A 25024-nucleotide genomic window follows, 5' to 3' on the forward strand; every position below is an offset into this window, starting at 1 on the left:
AGGAGGGGTATAAAATTAGAATCAATGGAATCAACTGACTCCTTCCTTTCCCTCATTATTCACATCCAAACACAACAATAAATCTCTCTAACTCTTTTTGTCCTGTGTTTAGGAACCTTTGTTTAGGAACACATGTTCTCTGACCTGAAACATATTGACTGCCTTCCAATGGGTTTTTCCTCCAGAATCTCTGAGTCCTCATAATCTAATTTATATGCCTACTGCTTGATTACCATTTGGCCTCAAATCTGTTACACCACACAATGCACTCCCATTGTCCCCATTTGGTCCCCTCATATGCATCATGAACCCCAATGCATCACAGACTCCCAGTGTTAATGATAATACTCCTGGTATGTTTCCACTGCCTAGCACCGTCCATTCCTTCCCCTTCTCTGCCTAGCTTTTCAGATTTTCAAGTCTCAGCTCAAATATCACCACCCTATGATAGCCACCCCCACACCACTGTCTTGGATTAGGTGTTACAGTAGTCTGTGAGTCTGCAACACCTTATGTGTGCTTCTATTGTAGTACTGGCCATGGAGATCTGTAATGCTCCATTATATCCTCTGTCACACTGACCTGCTTGAAGAAAAGGACTCCTCTTCATCTCTATAATACTAATACTTAGAATAGAACTGACACATAAAAAAAAACAATGAATAAGTTATTATTTAGAAAATAATAAGATTTATGGGGCTAAAGAAACCATTAACTATCATCTACCTCAACCTTCTATTATAGAAGAAAAAATACTTACTTAGCTGTTATTCCCAGATATGGATTACCTAAATCCAAGAAGTCTGGCAGATCAGCAAAAATTCCAAACACTTATAAAATGCTGTATGTAGGATCACAGTTTTATTATGCCTTTGAAATTAGTTCTCAAATGTTTTCAACATTATTTTAAAATAAGCCTTTTACTATTATAAAAATAAAATGTTCTCATTGTGGAAATTTTAGAAAATATGCGAATAATTAAACAATTAAATACAAAAGAGCTGCAATAGCATCACCCGGGCATAAATATCATTAATATTGTATTATATAAACGTTTAGTCTTTCTTTAATATCATGACAAAGTTATTAAATAAAATGCATATATATATGCATCTACATGCCAGTTTATTGAATGCCTAGATTCAATTGAGTGCAAAGCAGGAAACAACTTTGCTCTCTGTCTTCATTGCCTTTCAAATCACCTCTATTCTTTCTTTGCAGTCCTTGGGAAATAACTTAGGCCAATGCCAAGATTTCTTATCCCTTTGAGATATTAAAAACAAATCTGATTTTCATATCCCAAACTTTATTTTATAATTCAACTTAAAGCTGTTTTCCATAGGTATCTTGGGTTTAGAAATCTGCATAAGGCTAGGGAGTAGGCAAGAGTTGAGGTGAAAGGGCCACATCTTTTCTACTTTCTCTGCCTTATTCTTCGACTCTTTCTCAGTCACTCACTGTGTTGTCTCTGGCCTCTCCCAAGTTAGAAAAATGGACAGGTGAGCAAAAAGGAAAAGATTGCAAAGATCACATTCCATAATGACATAGCAGATGCCCCAAGTGTTGACTCTTTCAAGAAGAGCTTCTGTAGGAACTATGAGGTCTACTTTCCTCCACAACCCCCTACCACCCCTAGTTTGTTGACAATCTTTCTCTGCAATTCTAAGTTATGGACAATGCATCCCCACAGCGGTTGTTTATGTACAACCAACCCATATTGCCACAGACTCTGATTGTTTGGTCTTCTCACCCTGGCACTGACTTCTGACTAGTCTTAGGTATCTAACGCCCTCTATAGTTCACTATACCAGGACCTCCTCCCCATCATCAGTGGAAGAAGTGCATCCTACCTTCAATGCAGATTTCTCTCTTTGCTCTGCTATCTCAAACAGATTCAGCCAGACTTTGACCTTTAACTTTTTTATGAAAAAATGTGGCAAGAGTCTCTATCATCTCCCAAACCCAAGAAATGCCAGATCTTCCCAACACTTACTACCTCCACCACACTTACTCTGCTCTGGTTAGAAGGTGGCAAGAGGTCTCTGAGTAGTTTTGCAACATAGAAGGGATTAGTATGTAGGTGTATCCTCTGAAAATCCACCTTCATATCTCTCGTGAGTAATTCTGTGTGTCATTTACTGAGATTCTTCCATGGTAACATTTTGAAAAATCACAGTACAATACCAGTACCAGGTACCCATCATATTGAAATTTCTCCAGTCTAATTTGTACTCATTTGTGATTGTACATATATTTAGTTCTATAAACTTTTACATTGTAAGTATGCTTATGTCTCTCCCACCACAGTCCACATACAGAACACCTCCCACATATCAAGTCCTTTGTGGCCTTTTTATAACCCTATCCATCCCTACTTCCAAACTTTGTCAAACACTAATTTGTTTTCTATTTCTATAATTTAGTCATTTCAAAAATATTACATACATGGAAGCATACAGACTGGCTGTTTTTATTCAACATAATTCTCTAGAGATTCATATACATTGTTGCATATATCAATGGGTCATTCACTTTTTTTTTTTTTTTGAGATAGGGTCTCACTCTGCTGCCCAGGCTTGAATGTAGTAGAGTCATTATAGCTCACTGCAGCCTCAAACTCCTAGGCTCAAGCAATCCCCCCACCTCAGCCTCCTAACCAGCTAGGACTACAGGCACATGGTATCATGTTGGCTAATTTTTGTATTTTTATAGAGACAGGGTCTCACTACGTTTCTCAGGCTGGTCTTGAGCTCCTGGCCACAAGTGATCCTCCCATCTCAGCCTCCCAGAGTGCTAGGATTACAGGTATGATCCACCCCACCCAGCCAGTCATCCATTTTTATTGCTGAGTTTGGATATGGTGTGTATATCACAGTATATTTAACCAGTCACCACCATTAGAGAACACTAGTTATTTTCCAGGTTTTGTTATCATGAAGAAATCTGCTATAAACACTGGTATACCATTTGTGTTTGTACATAAATATGTTTTCATTTCTCTGTGATAACTGACAAAGAATGAAATTTCTAAGCCATATATTAAGGATATATTTAGTTTTATAAGAAACTGCCAAACTGTTTTCCAGAGTGGCTGTACCATCTTACACCGCCACCAGCAAGGTATGAATGATCCAGTTTCTCTGTCTCCTTGCCAACATCTGCTGTTATTTTACACATTCTTCTAGGTGTGTACCAATATCTCATTGTGTTTTTAATTTGCATTTCCCTAATGGCTAATAATATTGAACATTTCTTCATGTGTCTTTTTGCCATCTGTATACACGCTGGTGGAATGTGTTTGTCTAACTTCCTCTTTTTCTAAGTTGATTATTTTTTTAACTCTGGTTTTAAGAGTTCTTTACATATTCTAGATACTAGTCCTTTTTCAGGTATATGGCTTGTAAATATTTTCTACCAGTCTGTAGCTTGCTTTTTTCAATTTCATCACATGTGCTTTTATAGATTTTAGTTTTAATGTGGTACAGTTAATCAAATTTTTCATTTTTATAGATTTTACTTTCTGTATCAAGTCTAAGAACTCTTTGCCTAGCACTAAATCTGAAGATTTCTAGTATGCTTTTCTCTAAAAGTCAGCTATCCTGTTTAAGTTAATTTTAGTGTAAGATCTTAGGTTTAGTTTGAGGTTCACATTTTGGCTATGGATGTCCAATTGCTCCAGCACATATATAATTTTGGCCACATTATTAAGAATTTTCATTTATTGGGTGCTCACATTTGGATATACCCAAGGAAAAGTGAATTTATTTCAAGGTCTATGCCTACACTAAGGTAATTCTTACCAAAGCAGCCCTAACTATGGCAATAACACGAGGCTCAAATAACTCAGAAGGTTAAAAGAAAGCAAATGAACCAAAAGTTTCCCTATTAAAACAAAACTACCTAGAAAAATAAAAGCATAATTTTAATTAGTAATTTTTTAATGTTTTCAATAAATTTCATTGTGTATATTGGAGATTTACAACACGATGTTATGGGATACATACAGATACTAAAATGTTTACTATAGTGAAGTAAATTAACATATCTATTATCTCACATAGTTACTGTTTTGTGACAAGAGAAGCTAAAATGTACTTATTTAATAGAAATCCCAAATACAATACAATTTATTAACTATAGCACTTATGTTGCATACTTGATCTCCAGATTTTTTCATCCTACACATCTGCTAATTCGTATTTTTTGACCTACATCTCCCTATTTTCTACTTACCTCCTCCCCCATCCCTGGTAACCATTACTTGGTTGAATTCCTCTTTATATGTGAATTTGACCTTTTTTCATTCCATATATGTAACATCATATAATATTTTTCTTTCTGAGACTGGCTTATTTCACTTAATATAATGTCCTCCAGGTCCATCCATGTTGTGGCAAATGGTAGGATGTTCTTTTTTAAGGCCTATTGTGTGTATATGTGTGTGTGTGTGTGTGTGTGTGTGTGTGTTTGCATGTGCATGCATACATGTGTGTATGGGGGGGGTCACATATTCTTTATTCATTATCCATCAGTGGATACTTAGGTTGTTTCCATATCTTGACTATTGTGAATAATGCTATAGTAAACATAGGAGTGCAGATACCTTTATAAGATGGTGATGTCATCACCTTTAGGTATATATGCAGAAGAATGATTTCTGAGTTATAAAGCAGTTCTATGTTTAATTTCTTTAGGAACTTTCATACTGTTTTCATAATGGCTGTGTCAATTTACATTCTCCCCAAAAGATACTAGGGTTTCCTTTTCTCCACAACTAAACAGTAATCACTAATCTTTGCTTAATAATTAATAAGGGAAATTAAGATTAAAGTCTGGATGGAAAGATTTATAAAGTATCAAATGAAAAAAATACTTTGCTTATATTGAATTTTGATCACTATCAAAACAGCTAAATCTGATCTGGGCATTCTTTATTATACTAAATATACAAAGTTCATTCACATATTCAAGAGAACATCAATGTTTTTTATAGTTCTCTGTTATAAAAACATTAATTGATCATTTTCTGATGTCACAGATACCATAACTCAACAGCAATTTATACTCAAGCACTAATGCCTTAAGACATCATTAAATATGATAAGTTAACTTCTCTTCCCTGCAAATAGCATGGTACTAGTTATCCACCATTCTTGAATGAATTTGGAAAATAAAATCACACAAATCATTTCTATGTGCTGTGTTTCAGATGATAAAACACAATTAAAACAGACTGAAGAAAAATGTTTAATAATTTATACCTTTTGGACATATCGAGGTTCAATTTCTTTAATGATTCTAAGAAAAAAATTTCTTTGGGTTATCATAATATTGACATGCTGGAAATTGAGAGCATCTTGTGACTAACTTCTTCCAATTAAGAAATTGCAAGCTTCCTATCCACACAACTTCCAATTTTCATAAAAGACCTGGTTTCTACTATTCTTCCCTTGTTCCTACAATATACTTAATTTGGCTGATAAGCAACTTGTTTCCTTTTATATTGATTGTAAGGAGGTGTCCACAATATCATATTTTAATTTATGACAATTAAAGAAATATTGTTATTTCTTCATAGTACCACCATTTTATTGAAAAATTATATTAAACATATACAACTTTAGGCTTTTTAAAGGTACAAGGAGATGCTAAAAATAAAAAAAATCATGGTTTCTTTTATCACTTTGCAAAATGGTTAGTGTGATGGAAGAGTCTCCTAAATGTCACCATTATATTGAGAGATGGCCTTTCATAGGTGCTAAGTAAAGATTGAACATTCTTAAGAGTGTTAGGACTTAGACATGCAAAAGAAATCTATATCTTTGCCTTAAAGAAGCCTATGGTCTAATTTGAGATAAAAGATTAACCCAAATTAACTAATTAAAAAGCAATATAAAGCTTATAAAAGTATATACAGATAACTGAGGTCTAATGCATAGTATACCGAAATTTTATATTTGGCAGAAAATAAATGCCTTGTATTCTGCGATGAGGCAGAGAAGACTTTAAAAGATATCAGAAATAATGGACAATATTTGAACATTTGTCTGGTATCATAGCGCATCCTTCCTCTTACTTCATTATTATACCAGGTTGGGTAAATCACTTTTTTACTAACTACCAGGAGCTGTAGGGTATACCCAGTTGCAACTGGCAATACAAATACCTCTTCTTCCCTCCTCCCCCCACCCCTCTGCCCTCCTTTTCTTTTTTCTGCCTCAAATCCATTAAACCTCATGTAAGCGGCTTTTTATAAATGTGCCCAGGCAGTGGACTCAAGTGATAGAATTTTATAAGGCCATCAGATGGTGGCAGTGTCAAGTTCTGACATTAATAACAGCCACACTCTGCAAGCATTACAAAGAAACATCATCTAGTGTTCAGAAATGGATAACGTAAGTACCTAACATCCTTTGAAAGACAATAACTTATAACTGTATGTAATACATACTATAACTCAACCTGGTCTAAAGTTTGAAAATGTCCCTTTCTTAATCTACTCAAAATCTTGTACTGCTCAAGCTCACCAAGTGTCAATTAGACTATACCCAAAGATAAGAGGTTGGTTCAAAAATATTTTGTATAATATATATTTAAGCTTTTGAAGTGGTCTTCCTGGCTGGGCATGGTGGCTCACGCCTGTAATCCTAGCACTTTGGGAGGCCGAGGCGGGCAGATTGCTCGAGGTCAGGAGTTCGAAACCAGCCTGAGCAAGAGTGAGACCCCTGTCTCTACTATAAATAGAAAGAAATTAATTGGTCAACTAATATATATAGAAAAAAGTAGCCGGGCATGGTGGCACATGCCTGTAGTCCCAGCTACTCGGGAGGCTGAGGCAGGAGGATCGCTTGAGCCCAGGAGTTTGAGGTTGCTGTGAGCCAGGCTGATGCCACGCCACTCATCCTAGCCTGGGCAACAAAGCGAAACTCTGTCTCAAAAAAAAGAAGTGGTCTTCCTAAAGCTGCTTTAATGTTTGAGGTAAGGTATTGATAGAGGGATTTATAGCACCTCAACAATTTCTATCCCCCCCCCAAAAAAAATTGCTCTGCCTGGTTCCCAATTTTTTGATCATTAACTTAGCTTAGATCTTTAAAATATAACTATATTTGTCACATGAAGGACTGTGAATCAGAAGACAGAGATGAAATAATAATGATAATCACAGTAGATAACATATTTTCAAAGTTATGATGGTACTTACATACTAGAATGATTACTTATTTGAGGTGTGTTTGCTAACTAAAACGATTTAGTGTTCCAATTGAGGGCAACCTAATGCAGCATCTCTTTTCATGTATTCATTAAGTTTAAAATTTTATAGTGAGCATTAGCTAAGGTTAATAATGTATAATATGCATTATGCTTTTGGAGAGTTTCACTGTATTTCTCTTCACAAACCCCAGAGTGTTTCATATTACTTATAACATAATCAATCAATGTAAAAGATTGATTCACTAACTGTTTCAGCCAGAGAAATCTTCTGGAATAAATGTGCAGTGACTGACAGCAATAATTATGGTATGGGTACTATGAAAATGGCAAAAATAAATAATTTTGCCTAAATATCTTGAGTAATTTCCACTTAGTAGCACCTGCAGAAACACCAAATAGCTTCAATGAGCAGTGAGTGAATTTAACCATTTATGCATAGCACTGTATTGATTTTAACCAAAAAAGTAATAATTTGCCATTATTTCCCATGAATCATGTTGTAATCCTTCACAGAGGCCATGACTCTGCAGTTGTAGGCATATATATTTTTAATTTAATTTATAAATGGTTTTAAATGACAAACTATGTTCTAATAATCCTCTGGAACAAAAGTCTTAGAACAGCACATTAAAATGAGCCATTTTCTGCGTTGGTTTCTGTTAATATTCAAAATCCAAGAACCAAATACTTGACAATTCCCCCCATATTTTTAATCAAAGTTCTAGGTCATCTATGCAGAACTTGCTTAAGATGCTCTCAAAAACCAGTTTTATGAGCCAGCATTCCTTAAAGTGGTCAAAAAGGTTGAACCAGGCAGAGAAATAATTGGGGTGGGAGATTGTTGAAGTGCTGTAAATCCCTTTACTATTATCTCACCTCAAGCCTTGAAGAAACTTTAGGGAAATCACTTTGAAAGCTTGAATTTAAACACTGATGCCTGAGGACACAATAGTTAATGTGTGATATGCATTTTAGAATGCTCTGTCCTAAAGCCATTGTTTTAGTGGAGTTCTAGAGGATTACTAGAGCATAGTTTATTTCATTCAGTATTTTTTAAGCCATTCATAAATTTACTAAAATGTAACAGGTTGTGTTTCTGAACTAGCAGAGCAGAGAAAGGCACTGGCTACATTTTCCCTGGGAGACTTAAGTGTCTGTAAATGTTTCCCATAGACCAAAGGGTGCAACTATGAAGAAAGAGCCTGCTGAAGGACATTTCAAATCCTGTCCAAGAAGTATGCATAAGAGAATGGAGTAATCCCACCAGAAGGGATGGATTTCCAGATTTCCAAGAACTAAGGGAGAAATATTACACATATGGTCAGGAGAAAACGTATTTCCTGTATCATAGAAAATGTAGTTGAATAGTCCCGGTAGGCAGCAGTCTCCAACCTTTGTAGCACCAGGGATTGGTTTCATGGAAGACAATGTTTCCACAGAAGGAAGGTGGGGGGCAGTGGAGCTCTGCAGCCTGGTCCGTGGCCTGGGGGTTGGGGAACGCAGCCCATAGGGACCTCTGAGAAACACACATATATTTCTGTCTCAATATGTTCCTTTATGTTGTGGTAACAAACAACCCCTTAATTTTAATGGCGTAACACCACAAAGATTAATTTCTTGCTCATGCAACATGATTGTTATGGGTCAGTGGTGGGCAGAGTTTGGCTCTCTCATTGAAGTTTCAGTGATTCATGCTGAAGAACATTCATCATCTCTAAACTTGTGGACTGCAGTGTCCAAAGGAAAAGAACGATCTCTGGAGACTTCCAGACCAGTTCAGCCTACAGGTGACATTTGTCACTTCTGCTCACCATTCATTAGGCAGAACTGGTTATGTGGCATCACCCAACCAGAGAAAGCCAGGAAGTTCAATCTTGTTATGCATCCAGGAGGCACACAGCCAGAAATTTTTGATAGTTTTCACATCTACTGTACCTAAGGTAAAACGACCACACTAAGGTAAAACAAACAGTCACTAAAAAAGAAAGAGAGAGAATCCACCAAACGCAGAGGAAGCTTATCTCAGGTTATATTTATGTCAATCAAGTCAGACTTCACCTTTACCTCTCCTACCTTTCTGAGGCTTAACCTTGGAGGAGCCAGAGGCAACCTCCTTGAACAGGACAGAAAGCATGAAAGTCAATTGGGGAAAACACAGGAGAGACTGACCAACTCCTCTTTTTCGCAGTACAAGTGGCCAGCATAAAGCCACTAGAACTAAAGGGAAAACTTCTCAAATTAAATGAATTTTGGACTCCCTTGTGATATGAATGGGATGTAAAAGAAATGATAGCACTCACGTTACAGGATTAGCAGCAATTGCACAACATTTCATTTTCTAATAGTAAGTAAATGATACCTGTGGCCTATTTTATTCAGGAGCAAGAAAATATTTAGCCCCATACACCAGATTTAAATGAAGAGTAGTGAAGACAAAGTAGAAAAATATCAGTTTGCTTAAATAAAAACACACAAATGAAAATGAAAAAAAAAGTTTGTGCCAGTTGAAAGAAGTTTCAGTGAACGGTAACATCAGAAAATATTTCATATACCAAAAATATTTCTTATAACCAAGAATCTTAGAAGCACTACGATATAAAAGCTATTACAGAAATAGGAAAGAAGTTTAGAAATCAGGCTAGACTACCCTGGAGTTTTCCCCAGATACATGAAAACAAAATTAAAGATAAAAATGCTGTGAGAATGTGACTTAAGTCAAAAACACCTAAGAAAATGCTCCATCACAAGAAATGAATGGCAGAAAATCTGATTAGACTCTGTAACATTGGCCAAATAGGAATGCTGGGCAGAGACGAAAAACATAATTTATTTCCAATAAACTAGATTTAGGCATAGAGTAATAACCCTTCATAGTATCAGAACACATTAATAGGAGAACTCCCAGAAGCAAACTACCATTAAATCAGTAACTATTTGATTTTTGAATTTTCTTTGTCAATGGTACAAAAAATATCAATGAAGAAAATAGAATGTAAGTGCCTAAAAAGGTCAAATATTCAAAATATAAAGTAAAATACTGATTGTCTTATGTAAATTGGGTATACTTTGAAGAGAGGTTAAAAATTACTTCATATTCAGAAACAAAGATTTACTCAACAATCTTCAATCCAGATCTAAATAGCTACATGAAAGTTATCAACTGAGCTACCTATAACCAGGTCTTTCAACTACAGTAGCATGGTTTGTATTGTTATCTTTGTTTCATAATGTGAAATCAATTTCACATTATATGAAAATTTTAGGATATTATATTACAAAAAGGCAGTGAACATCTATCTAATAGAAAGAAACAAATTTCAAGTTCATTGGTTCATTGAGTTTGTTTTTCTGTACAAACCCCCCATTTTGTTTAGAAAAGTGATTCACTTTATCACACTAAGAAAATTTTATCAGTGGCTTTTAATTATATACTTAATACATGACTGACTTAATTTGTATAAGCACTGAGTGTACAAGTTTATTTCATATCTATGATCTATCCTATCATCATGAAGTCCATGTAAGGTATGCAGAGTAGAAAAGTGTTATTGCCCCTATTTTACACATTAGGAAACTAACACTTCAAGAGATTAAGAGATTGTCCAAGGTCCAGTGACTACCAATCAATGGCACAGTCAGGATATGAAACCACATCTTTAAACTTTTAATCATTGCAAATTATTTCCTTTATCAATTGGAAATAGCATTACTATGGTTTTGGATACAATTTTAAACTGTCTAAATATTCTAAAAATCACATTCTAACACATTCCAAAAATATTTACTAAGAACTATGTTTAGAGTTATTTTTATAAATGGTGATAAAATATAATTTTCCCCTTCCTGGACCACATGGTTTGGAAAAATATACAGGCCAAGGAACAAAAATAATAATATATTAAATAATACATATAAAAACAGAAGTTTGTAAAAGTAGAGAGATCTCATTTTTTCAAGGCTTCTGGAATGGTTTCTTGAGAATATTAGAGTCATCTATTCTTTAAAAGATGAATATGGGAGGTTGTACAGATCATCTAGAAAAGGCAACTTCAGTTGTAGGAATCCCAATGTGCAAAGTCATGGAGACATATTAAAAAACGGAGTGGTTATATTAATAAGTACTAGATTATTTTACTTTTAAATACTGTTTCCAATTTCTAAAAATTAAATATGAATTATTAATTAAATTCATTAGCACTTTATTCTTATAAAGCAATTCCTACACTTGATGTATCTGTATTTTTTATTATCCCACAAGATCTAAATGAAAAGTTGAATAATTATACCCCCCAAAATGCAAATAACTTCCACAGTTTTTTACTATTACTACTGACAAAACTTTTGATTATCATCCATATGCTAAAACTGTAATTTGAATTATTAATCTTTATTGCATCAAACTCCACACCCTCTCTTATGCTTTAACACAATCATTAAACCTTCCTTTTTGAGCCAGCTAGTAATACATTTACCTTTAATCTCCTAATCTCTCAATAAAATTCACAGTAGGTATTACTATGGATTGATGAAAAGGACTAGAAACTCTGGGTCCAAAAGAACAGTCATCAAATCCACCTTAGCTGTCACCCAGACCTAACTATTTTGGTAGGCTACATGAACACCTATAAATAACATGCAACCTGACTTCAAATTATACCGCAAGACTACAGTAACCAAAACAGCATAGTACTGGTATAAAGGTAGAGACATACACCAATGGAACAGAATAGAGAATCCAGAAATAAAACCATATAGCTATAGCCAACAGATTTTAAACAAAGCAGACAAAAACATATACTGGGGAAGGGACACCCTATTGAATAAATGGTGCTAGGATAACTGGATAGGCACAAGCGAAGAATGATGCAATATCCCTATCTCTCACCATATACAAAAATTAACTCAAGATGGAATGAAGACTTAAATGTAAGGCCTGAAACCATAAAATCTCTAGAAAAACAATGTAGGAAAAACTCTTCTAGACATTGGCTTAGACAAAGAATTTCTAAGTAAGTCACCAGAAGCAAATACAGCAACAACAAAAACAAATAAATAGGACTTAATTTTAGTTAAACTAAAGAGTTTCTGCACAGCAAAGGAAATAATCAACAAAGTAAATAGATAACCTATATAATGGGAGAAAATATTCACAAACTATACATTCAACAAAATACTGATATACAGAATTGACAAAGTACTTAAACAAATCAGCTAGAATAAAAAAAATTACCCCACCAAAACATGAACAGACTCTTCTCAAAAGAAGACAAATGGCAAAAACAAAACAAAACAAAAAAAAAACACCATGAAAAAATTCTCAACATCACTAATTATCAGGGAAATGCAACTTAAAACCACAATGCAATACCACCTTATCCCTGTCAGAATCGCCATTACTAAAAAGTCAAAAACAATAGATGTTGGCGCAGCTATGGTGAAAGGGAACACTTACACACTGTTGGTGGTTATGTAAACCTATACAACTGCTACGGAAAACAGTATGGAGATTCCTCAAAGAACTAAAAAGTAGCCCTACCATTTGATCCAGCAATTCCATTACTGATATCTACTCAAAGAAAACGAAGGCATTTTATAAAAAAGACACCTGCACCAAAATGTTTATTGTAGCACAATTCACAATTGCAAAGATATGGAAACAACCTAAGTGCCCATCAACTGATGAGTGAATAAAGAAAACACACACACATACATACATACATACCATGGAGTACTACTCAGCCACAGAACGGAATGAAATAATGTCTTTTGCAGACACTTGCATGGAATCAGAGACCATTGTCCTAAGTGAATTATCTCAGGAATGGAAAAACAGATACCACATGTTCTCACTTACAAGTGGGAGCTAAATGAAGGACATGTATGGTCATAAAGGGTAGTAACGGACATTGGAAACTAAGAAGTAGGGGAGGATAAATAGCTACCTATCAAGTACAATGTACACTAATCTGGTTATGGGTACACTGAAAGCCCTGACTTTACCTTGATATGTTATAATTTATCTGTGTAACAAAGAAGTTGTACGCCCTAATTTTTAAAAAATAATAAGAATAATGTTTAGAATTTATTTAATTTCATATTTATTTCATCAATCTTGCTCACATATTTTAAGTATAATTAATGACAAAATACTTCATATTTTTATTATGATGATTATAGTTTCTTTGCCAAAGACTATATTTTTATTGAAAGTTTATGCAGTATCTTGTGAGAAGAATCTTGAATTGAGAACCCACTATACATGCAAATGCTTCCATCTTAATTTGAGCATCTACCAAAACAAGATCACTAAGTCATGAATATGTTCCAACATGCTTTCCACTGATTACAAGCAAAAAGTTCTTTAGGAAAGAAAAGACAAGGTACTACCATCAATCTACTTCAGTTAGGTAGAATAAAATTATTAAAATCAATTAAAACCATATACAGAAAGACAAAATAATATTCTACAAGCTTCAATGTTTAAGGATATTTTAGGCATCTACTTGGAGGCAATGTTTTGGAAGGAATATATTCAAGACATGGGTAAACAGACTAGATGGCTAAAGTCACTCATGGATGGTTAAAGTCACTCCACACAATCCACCTCTTTTGCACTGCTGCCCCAATATTGCCACAAAAATAAACTCTGTCACCATCCTCTAACCAGGAATCCAATTACACTAATGTTACTAAGACATGTGTGACTTTTATTGAAGATCCTGAGATCACAGGAAATATGGCCACTGGATAGAATACAACATTGTAACTTAAAGTTCCATTTGACATCTATATTCTTAAGTCTTTTCTGGTCCCTGGCCACTTAATTCTCTTTCCTTTTATCTGCACAGCACTTAGTCTCACTCTTCTTTTCTCTTATTTCTTGTGCTACATAGATTACTACTTTTCCAAAACCTTAAATGTAAGGGAAGCTGAAGAAGTTCTTTGCATATTATATATTTCTGTAATATTATATATTTTTACAATGCAAATTGTTTTACTTTTGTGATCAGACAAGAAAGAAAGAAAGAAAGAAAGAAAGAAAGAAAGAAAGAAAGAAAGAAAGAAAGAAAGAAAGAAAGAAAGAAAATAAAAAATACATACAAAGTAAAGAGCTTCAATTAAACTAAATGAACAAGGATATGGCTTATGCAACTATGAAATCCCTAGCACTCAGAATAATGCATTTGTTTCACAGTATGTACTAGAGGAACGCTGATGATGATAATGGGAATTATTCAATGTAAGAATAGAGTGTAACAATAACAAAGATGAAGTTAGTGTGATAAGGAAGTACAGTATGTATTCCTTTAGTTTATTAGATATTAAAGGGAAATTAGGTGAGGCAGGAAAGATGAATGGTTTGGATTAGTCTATTATAAACAACATTTCTCTACTGAGTGCTCAATAAGTTTCAGATACCTCTTAGAAAAATCTTCCTGTCCCCCTCCCAATCCTCATGGGTAAATCCCTATCACTAAACTTTGTTTCTTACATACACATAACACAATTTCTCATTAAGTATTTAGTTTCTTTTAGTTGCTTTTAAGTTCTTTTTCTCTTTAGCCTGTAAATCTCTCAAAGGCAGTATTACATATGTCCCCTTTCCTTTCCATATACAATACCCAACACAGGACTTACTCCAGTGCTGAACATAAAGGAGGTACAAAATAAACATCTGTTGAGTGAATCAATCGATCCACAATAGACTAAGTATTGTTCTACAACCACATTTTCCTTCTTAACAATATATCTTGGAGATTTTTCCATGATGGTATTTAAAGAACTACAACTTTCCATTTACTTTCTTATCAGGCCAGCAATATAGTTAGCAATATACTTACACTGTGTAAGTACACCAAAGTTTGTTTAACTATTTTCCTATTGGACATTTGGGTTATTTCTTTCAATTCTTTAATAAAATCATGTTTAGGCAGTTTTGCTCCTTCCTTTTCAATCTGTCTGCCTTTTTGAGTCTTTTTCTTGCCTTACGTGATTGGTTAAGGCTTTCATTATAAATGCTGAGAAGCGATAAGAGCATACATTCTTGCCTTGCTTCCAATTTTGAGGAAAAGCATTTGGTAGACAATGTCCCTCCTCTACAATTTCCTGGAAGAGTTTGTATAAAATTGGTAATGAAATAATAATTTCATCCTTAAATGTTAGGAATATTTTATTAGTGAGGTCATTCGTGGCTGGGGTTTACTCTGTGGGAAGATTTTGTTTTGTTTTGAGTTTGTGGTGTTTTTTAACAGCTAATTTGTTATATAATTTATATCCTACAAAATTTACTCATTTAGGTGAATTAACTGATTTTTAGTAAATTTACAGATTTATACAACCATCACTGCAATCCAATTATGGACTAGTTCCATCACCCCAAAAGAGTCCTCATACCTGTTTGCAGTTAATCACCATACCCACTACCAATGCCAGGCAAATGTCACACTACTTTCAAATTCTATAGATTTGTTTTCCTGGATATTTCATATAAATAGAAGCATATAATATGTGGTCTCCTGTTTCTGGCTTATTTTAGATAGCATAATGCTTTTAAAGTTTATGCATGTTGTAGCATGTATCAGTATTTCATTTCTTTTCATTGCAGAATATTATTCTGCAGTATGGATATATCTTATTTCATTTATCCATTCACTAGGTGTTATGATGTTGAAAGGTTTTAATACAAATACAATTGCTGTAAAAGATACAGAGTCATTCAAGGTATCTATTTCTTCTTGTGTATACATCTCTTTGTAGATTGATGGGAGTATTTCTGAGGACAAACTCCTGAAAAAGGAACTATAAAGCTAATTATTATGAACATCTGTAATTAAATAGATATTTAAATAATTATTATATAAATTACACTCCAGATGGGTTGAACCAGTTCACAGTGATACCAAATATATATGTCTATTTCCCCACTCCATTACCAACCAACACAAGAAGTCCATCAATGTTACCATCTTTGCCCTAACTCATCAGCAAAGCTATTTCACCACTGAGTTAATTCATATTGCTTTGATTATTAATGAAGTTGTATACTTATTCTTAATTTCTCTGGTATACTCACTATCAGCCCAATTTTCCTCCCCCTATATGAATCTTTCCCAGACTACTCTCATTTCACTCTATTCTGAATTGTCTGGAGACACAATTCTTGTGTTATTATTTTGTATAGCCTTGTGAACAATAGATACTTAAAAGGATTTTCTGAATGACATGTTCACTTATCACTGACTTTTTTTTTAAATTAATTAATTTATTTCAGGATATTATGGGGGTACAAACATTTTGGTTACATGTTATGACTTTGCCACACCCAAACCATGATTTGAGGTGTGCCTTTTCTTCCCTATGATGCTCACCACATCCATTAGTTGTGATTTTACCCCTCCAATCCCCCAATCCCTGAAGAATATTACTACCTTGTGAGCACCATGGTGTTGATCAGTTAGTGCCAATTTGATGGCGAGTACACATAGAGCCTATTCTTCCATTCTTGTTATGACTGACTTTTACATTCTCTGTTTAACAAGGTCATAAGATTCTTAAGAACAAGGACCAATTCACATAAACCATCATATTCTGACTATCTAACAAAAAATAATTTTATGTAAATAAATATTTGCATATTAATATGAATTTTACTGAGACCAAAGCTAGGGTTTTAGCATTACTTGTAGATTAAACTGCATTAAAAAAAAACTATTGGTAATCCACAATCATATACTTAACTAGCAAGTGACAGGCAAAAACATATCCTCACAAAAACTGCTTTCAGCAGGTTTTATACACACACACACACACACACACACATACACACGGGGGAAGAATGTAAATATAAATCTAGCATATATAAAGTATAGAATATAGAAAGTATATATAAAATGTATGAGCATATGTACACATATTACATAAATATATAAAAGTCAAATAAAAAATGTTAAGAAGATAAAGATGCTTTCCTTTTGAAAAATGAAGACCACCAATTCAAAATCAACATTTATCACAGGCACTGTTGTTGGCTCCCCTGGTACACCAGGAGCAATACAGATTTTATGCTAATTATTTCTCTTCATGCTGACTACTAGATAGATATCTTGCAGCTAACCATAGTTACATTATAATAGAATAAGATTGTATGAAGACAAAAAATCCTGTTATGCAGTCCAATTTAGAATCCATTTCAAAAACTCTATGGTGCTACACCTAGAAAGTGAAATGTGCTGAGAATCTTAGATTTTTGCATATATTTCTGTTACACTGAAATTTGGTTATTATTTTTGTAAAGACAATAATTCTCTCTTTATATGCAATTTGATATTATATTCTATTATATCTGCAACAGCAAAAAATGTCATTTGTTTTCTAGCTTAGGTTCCTAGGTTTGCATTTAGTCTTACTTATTTGACTAGAGAAAATACACTCATAGTTTATACTGACAACACCAAAACTCCAGGGAAGGAAATAGTATTTGACTTACCCTAGCAACCCAGGAAAATAGGCTGTTCTTAATATTAAGTAGTGAAAACATTTAGAAAACTAACAAAATTGATTCTAGTCAAATCTTAGAAAGGCCTAATATTTTATCAAAAGAGCACATAATTATTCCAATGGGACTTTTAAAATTGTATTCAAATCCATAAGTCATTTAATATCTACTATTTACTTTTTTACCAATTCACATGACAAAAATAACTTATAACTAACATTATTGGCATTAAAGCCACTAAAAGAAAATAGGACGAATGGACTATCAGTGATCCTGGGAAAAAGTGGCTAAAAAATACTAAGATACTATATTAGGTATATGTTCAATTTCTTAGATTAAACCATTGAACCAACATTTCACAAGCTAAACATTTTTAAAGGATTCAAAGAAATTAGGTAACTGACTTGATAATAATGAAAGCAATGACAGCTGCTACATGCTTTATTTTAAGGATACACATGAAGAAGGAATATGTAAAATCACTAAAAAAATACAAAACAAGGACTCCATTGAAACTATTTTTAAAAAATATTTTACTCTCCTGTTCTTTTGCCTCTTCTTTGTCATCACAACTCTTTAAGAACAGCCCTAATGCCAAGATGGACTTTTATGTCCCACATGGTAAGCATTACAAGATTGCCATGTAACATAAAATTTGTGGTATATTAATAATTTAGAGAAAAATCTTCTCCCATACACACATATTAATTTAAATTTCATTTTGATGTCACTTGTTAATAGCTTGTCTGGAAAAGAACTCTTCTTATCAAAGGCATATCGAAATCCATGCTTCATTATAAGTTTTACAAGTTTTCTTTGGATATATTTTATTTATTCTTCTATCAAGTGTTATAATGCCTGGCATTTACCTGGTACTTGAAAGTTTTGCTTTTTTCTTTTTCTAAAGTTTAAACCTAAGTATGATCAAATTTTAAATAGAATGGGTAGATATTAAATAATTGCACTGTACAAAAATCAATATTCAGCCTTAGAAAAATTAGAGAACTTTTCAAAAGTGACATTGTTAGTAATAAGAAAACTAAGTAGAATTCAAATCTTCTGAAGTCAGATCCAATGCTTTTTCTACTTATTCATGCTGCCTCCCAGTGGCACTGAGTTAGTCTCTCTTGGGAGATTTTTGGAACCAAGATTTTCTCTCTCAGGACATTTAAGAACCATTTAATAACTGTATTTGTTGAGTGACATAATTTTTTAAAAAGTAACTTTTATTAAGGTTTAGATGGAGGTAAGTTTTTCTAAAATGGGTTACTAATTTCTGAACAAGTAATACACTGGCAATTGTGATTCAATTATTTGGTTAATATAAATATTTCATATTTGATTACCTCAGCCAATTTACACATGGAAAGACTATTAACTGCATGAAAATAAGTCACTCAAAGCACAAATGAACCATTTCCTAGGCAGTCTGTCTATCTCCCGTGACTAACTACCCATGTTTCCATACTTCCCAGAAACAAAAGCCAGTGGAGTTGCAGCCAGAACCAAGAGACACTCAGAGTGTAAGAGATGAGGATAAGTTGATGACTGGGACTCCCTAAAACATCAAGCTCATCTTCTAGTGGAGTTTCTTTTTTTTTTTTTTTGTATAAAATTCAAAAATAAAGACAACCATTTTAATCTTTTAAAACTACTTCCTATTTAAAAATAAATTATGAAATGATAATTATAAAATTAGCATATATTTCATTATGAAGGAAATATTTTAATCAAAAAAGAGAGTAGGAAGAAAAGAAAGGAATGAAGAAAGAAGGGAAGGAAAGAAAGAAGGAGGGAGGGAAGAAAGGAGGGATGGAGAAAATGTTAGAAGCATAACAAAAAAAATCATAGAGGTATATGCAATTAGATGGGAAACACTGATAGCTGGGATTTAACCTGCCTCTCCTATTCTTTCATGTCTTTATCCAACATCTCTTTAAAGCTTAATTTGTTTTCTTTCAGGAAATATGGTCTTTTATGTTTAAATACTTCTTAGAGTTCTTAATATCAAAGTAGCCCCTAAACCATAAAGGTAAGAGGCTTGGTGGCATCTTTCATCCAATTATAAATGAAGTACCCATAAGCTGGTTGAGGACTATGATAAAGAGAGAAACATATGCATAAATTCAGAAAACTGATTTTTTAAAATTCTAACAGGCTGCCTTAAGGATAAAACACAACCAAATTGGAGAATCAGTAACTGACAAGCCTGTTTGCATATAGTGACCTTCTCTCCTTGTACTACAGGAAAACATTTCCACCTAGAGTCCTTTCACAGAATATCTAGAGACCAAATGAAACCAACCATAATGACTACCAGAGCCAGATAATAATCAGTTTTTAATTGAAGCATCAAGCCAATTAATTTGTGACAACTTCCTATCACTTCTTATTCTTGATATGAAGTTTCAGAGGACTCAAATGGTTTTCAGGTCCATGGTATCCCTGGAACATTTAAATGTTGTTCTCTTTTAAAAATATATTTATTAGAGAGGAAAAAATCTTTAGAGAACGAGTCCTAAAACTGAATTTGATATTACAAACCAGCCTCAGCAGTTTGATTCAATTAAATGCCAAGAAACATTGTCCCTTATGTATCATATAGATAGATTCTTTATAATACTAGTAGATCTTGTTTGGTTTCGCAAGTGTCTCAAAATGACGATTGAGCCCTAAACATGTATTTGTCTTGGTTAATTCAATTCAACAAATAAGTGATTTGTGTCTAGATATGCAGGTAACTATACTTAGATGAGTAACTATCATTTTTTCACATCATAAAAATTTCTAAACAGTGTATCTTAAGAACATAAACTATTCTTTTTGGGATTTCAACAAGATAGATATTCTTGCCTTCCACACAGAGCTATATTCAATGCAATACATGAATGAAAAACTTTATATAAATCTTCCCTGATACTACGCTACATATTATTCTGGAATTAAAAAAAAATAAATTGTCCTGCTTCCATTTCTGTTAACTTATTATATAAAATATTAACATATATTTACCTGAATCAGAAATAATAGATGCCCTACACATAAATAATAATCAAACTACTTCAGCCATCATCAATAGGCAAGCCATTTCTTATAAATTAAGGTGAAATACTTGATAGTATCTCACAAAACATTTTACTGATTTTCAACAGGAAGTGCTTAATTTTTTTTCCTCACACTCCAACTGTATTGCAAGTAATGCACACTACTGGGTGATGATGATAGCACACTTTAGAACAGCTCCTTCTTTTAAAACGTTAACCACTGCTTCCCATTTCTGAAAAATATTTTTCACTCTTTTAGCATGTGGCCCAATATTTCAAAAATTCTGGATCTTGCCTTTTATTCAGTATTCCTAGAATATTCCATGCCCCATTGTCATTTTTTGTCTTCCTTTAGTATTATTCTGCAGGTTTAATATCACAAGTCGTGTTTGTTAAGAGCCACCTTTTTAGAAGACCCTGAAATTGCATTACTGACTGTAAAATGACCACATACGGTATGCACAAACACAACACAGCACACTAAAAAACACATACATTCCTGCTTGTGTGACAGACACGGGTAATCACAGCAAGCAAACACAATAAGCACTCTTTTTTTTTTCTTTCTTTTTTTTTTTTTTTTTGGTTAGACACAACCATCAAACATATTCAGTGCCCACTATGTTCAAGGCAGTATCTAGCAGAGATAATATTTGTTAGTGGCTTGAGCAAACTGGATTATGTCAAAGACAGTGTGAAATGTGAAACGAATCTTACTTCATCAAATAATCTGAACTCCAAGGCCATTTCCCAGCACTCACCCCCCCAACCTCAAACACACAAGCTTAACTTCACCCGCCTTCCTCCCCTGATGTTCCAGCCATGACTTCCTTCTCATCCTTATCTCTCTCTCTCTCTCTCTCTCTCTCTCTCTCTCTCTCTCTCTCTCTCTCTCTCTGTCTCTCTCTCTCTCTCTCTCTCTCCTCTCTCCAAGTCTTTTCAGCAGCTTTAGCTCTGTTCCCAGAGCCAATCCCTCGGGAAAGGAAATCACTAAAATGCTGAACGGGGAGACTTCACCATCAGGTGAAGAGGAAAGGAGGGGAAAAGAAGAGGGTGTGGTACTCTCTTCCTCCACCACACCCCATCCCTCGAGTCTCGCACTCCAGTCCACTGCGGCTCAAGCGGGGCACGGCGGGTCCCCTCGCTCACCTAGGAGCAGCCCGGCCCAGACCAGCTACCCGGCGCTCTCCGCAGAAAACTTCCCTTAAAGCAGGCAAATATTCAGGGGAGATGGGCGAAATTAGGGATGAGTTCGAATACACATTCCCCCGGAACACCGAGGAACAAGACTGAAAGGCACCTTTAGATATAGACCCTACAGACTCGCTCGCACCCTCGACTCCCTCCCACCTCGCGTGTTTGACGAAGAATTTACAGAGAACCAGTGGCGACAGGAGGGAGCAGAAAGAGGGCATTACCTCTCAGGGGTGCCCTCAGGGCGCGGGCCAGGATCGCATCCCCGAAGTGGCTCTGGCTCAAGGCACAGCTTTCCAGAGCTCAGCCGGGACTCGGACCCGCGTCCCCGCGGCGCTGCACGGAGGCAGGACGCGCGCCGGGACTCCCGCTCACGTCCCCTGCACCAGCCAGGCTCGCCTCCCCCTGCCGCGCCGGCTCCGCCGCCCCGCGGGCACGCTCGCTCCCCGCGCTCGCCCCTCCGCCTCGCGGTGCCCCCACACCCACCGCTCCGCCGCGCCCGCTGGGAGCCTCTAGCGGAGGCGAAGGGAACCGCAGCCGACCCGCGACGCCCGGGCTCCGACGCCGGTCGCAGGGAGCCGGCCAGGCGGCGGCGTGGGCTCCGCGCGCCCCCAATCCGCGGGCCGAATGCTGCAGCCGCCCCCACCTGCCCACCTGCGACAGGCTCACCTGCCACAGCCTCCCGGCTGCGTTCACCGGTGCCCACAGCTTTCTATGGCAACGAGGGGGTGGGTCTGCGGTGCTAATGAAAAAAAAAAAAAAATCTCTCTGGAAAAAAAAAAAAAAAAAACGAAAAACCAAATCCACGCTGTAAATCATTCTCGACAGACGACCCAGCCTGAAACCTATTTTCTGTGGATTTCCAAAAGTGTAAGGACAGGACACTCCCTTCGGCTTGCTGCCTCCCAACTGGGCGCCAGCAGCACTGGCTACTCCCGGACTTGCCGGCCCGGCGCCTTTCGCGCGGGTTGTGCAATCGCGTGGCGACGCCCGGGGATCCTGGTAACTTGGCTAGACCCCGCACCCCATCCCCAACATCTATTTTAAGTTATTCTCTCCGGCAAGTCAAGCAGCGGTTTCGCTGCCTCTTACCTTCAGGCGCTGTTAGTCCTCCTTCATGTCCTTAAAATCCAAAGCCAAGGGTGAGACGCACACAAGTCCAGGGGCTTTTCCTTGACTTACCCCGCCTCAGCTCTGCCAGCTTTTCCTTTCAATGAGACCGGGAGGGGGTGGCGGTTTAAAAAGCCCTCACAAGTGGAGGCGCCTCCAAACCTTCACGCCTGTGGAAACGGAGATGGGGGCAACCTTGCTGGCGCCCGGAAGCCTCCCGGGCCCTCCTCGGCCAACTTGGCTGCCTATTCAGTTTTCTTCTGAAACCCCACAGACGCCTCAGTCAATTCTCCGGCGTTGGGCAGGATATTCCCAGTTGCCACCGCTCCTCTCGCCTTCTCTCGATAATCCGCCTCCCCCTCTCCTCCACTTAATTTGGGAAATCTTCTACTCTCCGGTCGGATTAGGTGGGGACGAGGCGGGCGGAGAGGTGCTGTGAGAAGAGCCACTCCAAGGCACAGCTTCAGAGCCCGGTCTCCCTGGGCAGCCGCAGCGCGGAGACGCCTGCGCTGAGGAAACTTTGAGGGAAGGCAGCGACGGCCGACTGGGGCTGGGCGGGCGGCGGGCGCCAGGTGAGGAGCCTGCGTGCGAGGAGGCGGCTGCAAGGAGGAGGGACACCAGGCGGGAAGCAGGCGGCTGGGTCTCTGTGGCCCCTCTCAGCGCTCGGGCTGCGCACAGACACACACACCCGCGCGCTCTCACACGCGCGCGCGCAGCAGCACACGCACGCCCAGCCCTGCGCCCACGGCCCCAGGCCACCGGCGCGCGAGAAGTCAGGAGAGGTTAGGAGGGGCAGGGGTTCCAGGGATGCAGATGACGGGAAGATTTAATCAATCCTCACTAGTTAGCGGAATACTAGCAGGCAGTTCCTCCCTGCAAGCCTTCAAGTCCGTCCGGCCACCTCTCCGTTCCCTGCCCTGTCTGGCATCTCTACCAGTTGAGACCAGTTACACTCCCACAGCACCCAGCTTGAGGTCGCTGGACGAAAGGTTAATCCTGTCCCCATTCCTACCCTCTGAGGGCCACAGCCGCCCCTTCAATCTTGGAAAATTGAAGTGGCTGCAGCAGCTCGCTAGGGAGCTGAGGGGCTCCCCGAGGTCCTTGGAATAGAGGAGCCTGCACATCGTTTCCTGGACACAATCTCCTCTCATCCCGCCTTTCCTGCCCACTTTCTCATTTAACACTTCTCCCAAGGAGCTCTCTGGAAGCTTGCTAAGATGTTTTCTGAAAGGAACTCCCTGGAGATTTGTGATGCCTAGCTTTTGGAACGAGGCTAATTTAGGGTCTACGCTTATATTGTAAACTGGACGGTAGCAGGTGAACGGCTCAGCTGGAGAAAGAGGAGGGATTAAGAGTCTCGAGACCCAGCCCCTTCAGCAGCCATTTCCAAGGTTTCGCACCAGGAGTAGCTGTCCTGGTCTTTGGCTAGCTGCTGTCCCAACTTCGTTTTCTTCCCTAGACGACCAGGAGGCATCACAGCTGGGGCACCCCAAGCCAGAGAGAAGCGCCCCAGGATCATCCACAACTCCCAGGAAAGGAGCCTCCCAGCAGGAGTTTGTTTTGCCCTCACCGGGCTGCAGGAATTAATGGCTCACACGGAACGTAAACCTTTGCCCTTTGGGTTCTTTTTTTTTTTTTCTTTTTTCTTTTCTTTCTTTTAAACCCGGGCTTGGCTTTGTGCTCTGCTCAGTCTCTATGCCAGCAGAGCGTTACTCTGCCTTTCCAAGTGATGGACAGACAAGTTTGCTGAGGGTTTCTCCACTCAGAGGTTCGAGACTATCTATGGCTTGGGACCTGCTGACAGAAAAGGCAAAGTTGCGCGGCGTGGAGATGGCACTAGGTCCCTTGCCCCCGCGCTGGGCCCACTGCTCCGCCACCGTCACAGTCTCCATGGAGTATCTCCTCAGAAGCAGGGAACTCTTGAATGTTCCTCTTCAGGCTGGAAGGTGGCTGATTTTGCTGGTTAGAG

The 25024-nt window shown here is 37.2% G+C and overlaps 1 non-coding gene across 1 annotated transcript in view; it reads right to left on the reverse strand.

Moving 5' to 3' along the window:
- Nucleotides 1-24158, reverse strand: part of LOC105871193 (uncharacterized) — an 869222-nt gene extending 845064 nt beyond the window's left edge. The window contains exon 1 of the transcript XR_012922106.1: nucleotides 23038-24158. This is a non-coding gene — a transcript (uncharacterized LOC105871193). The remainder of the gene's footprint in view (nucleotides 1-23037) is intronic.
- Nucleotides 24159-25024: the final 866 nt, after the last annotated feature.

Source organism: Microcebus murinus, chromosome 12 (assembly GCF_040939455.1).
Source record: "Microcebus murinus isolate Inina chromosome 12, M.murinus_Inina_mat1.0, whole genome shotgun sequence".
Taxonomy (NCBI): Eukaryota; Metazoa; Chordata; class Mammalia; order Primates; family Cheirogaleidae; genus Microcebus; species Microcebus murinus.